Raw genomic sequence first — 1929 nt, forward strand, 5'->3', positions numbered from 1 at the left:
CCGGGCAGTGGAAACAGGGAGGAGGTGGAAAGAGTGGTGCTGCATTGAAGGGGTTGCAGAGAATGAGATGAAGTAAAGCATGTGCACATTGTTGAATGTAAAACTGATGACCTGCTCTGTGAGCTATCGCTCCATTAACAAGAACACATTCAAAAAGCGTACGTAAAACAAAACTAACAAAAGAAACTTAGAGAGGTTCACAGTCACCGTTAGAGAATTTTAATCCTTCTCTCCCATTATAACTTATACAATATGCAAAGTTTCAGCTTAGATATAGAGTAAATACTTAAACGACACGAGTAATCAGCTGGGCATAAGTGAAATGTATCGAACATTACAAATGACAACATTCTAATTGAATGTACATACTGTATTCTCGAAAATCTGCCATCTGTTTGACTACAAAGCAAGTTTAAAATGATTGATATCATTTAGAGCATGTTACCATGTCATAGTGGAATAAATTTTAAAATTAACAACATCAAAAAATCTTTTAAAATTCTCAAATATTTTGAAATTGAGCAAGCATTTCCACAAATCCTATGCGTCACAAAGTCATTGAGAAATAAAATATTTCTAATATAATGACAATGAAAATACTGGTTATTGAATCAGTTTGCGTGTAGTTAAAGCAGTTCTTCTAGAAAAATTCATAGCTTTTAATCCCTATATTAGAGAAGAATTTTTAAATATTTAATGTTAATGATCTGGCCTTCCACCCAGAGAAGTATTAGTACTTTATTGGTTATAGAATAAAAAGGAACCAAAATCAAATATGAGGAAAAATAATAAAGAGATGGCATCAATAAAATTGAAAATAGAATATAGCAGGAAATCTAAAAAGCCAAAGAGTGGTTCCTATTACAAGGATCTACATATAACCTCCTTCTTGGGGGATGGACAACAGAAAAGTGGGTGAAGGGAGACTTTGGGCAGTGTAAGATATCACAAAATAATAATTTATAAATTATCAAGGGTTAATGAGGGAGGGGGGAGGGGAGAGGGAGGGGGAGAAATGAGGAGCTGATATCCAGGGCTCAAGTAGAAAGCAAATATTTTGAGAGTGATGATGGCAACAAATGTACAAATGTGCTTGACACAATGGATGGATGGATTGTGATGAGTTGTACGAGTCCCTAATAAAGTGATTTAAAACAAAATAGAGGGGTCCCTTAAAGGTTTAATAAGGTGGAGGCATCCCTAGCAAGACAGATCAAGGAAATAAAATTTTTTTAATGCAAATGACCAAAATCAAGAATGATAAATAGATACAACCTCAGATCTTGCAAACATTAAACCGTTAATAAGAAATAGTAGAAACAACTATATTCCAATAAATTTGGAATATTCCAATAAATTACTAGTGCTGAGAGAAATACAAGAAAACCAAATAATCCTATAGATTCAATACACTCACAATCAACATTTCAGCTTTCCTTTTTGAAGAAATCGCAGGCTGATTCTAAAAGTTACACGGAAATTCAACAGACCAAGAAGACTAAAGGCAATCTTGACTAAGAAAAGCAATGTTGGAGGGCTTACACTTAGTTTTCTTATAATCTTACTTTTGTTATGCAAATAACTCACAATAGCTCTTGATTATTCTTATTTTGTTCCTCTATTTAACTTCTTGATTCACTATGAATAATTTCTACCAGCACGTTCTTAAATTCACGGATGCTTTTGTTGACTGATGAACCCATTAAAGGGACACTTCATCTCTGAATTTATTTCTAGCATTTCCATATGACCTTTTCTTATTGTTTCTGTCCTTCTGATGAAATCATCAGTCTCACCTTGAGTGCTGTCTACCTTCTATGAAAGCTTTTTGACGTATGCTTCAAAACTTTTTGTTGAAAGTTCCACATGTATAGAAGAATAAGTACTGATATATCTACAAGAGGGCTTTCTAACATTTGTGGGCAAATT

Source organism: Echinops telfairi, unplaced genomic scaffold (assembly GCF_000313985.2).
Source record: "Echinops telfairi isolate 266 unplaced genomic scaffold, ASM31398v2 ScPeMD7_7466;HRSCAF=8504, whole genome shotgun sequence".
NCBI classification, from domain to species: domain Eukaryota; kingdom Metazoa; phylum Chordata; class Mammalia; order Afrosoricida; family Tenrecidae; genus Echinops; species Echinops telfairi.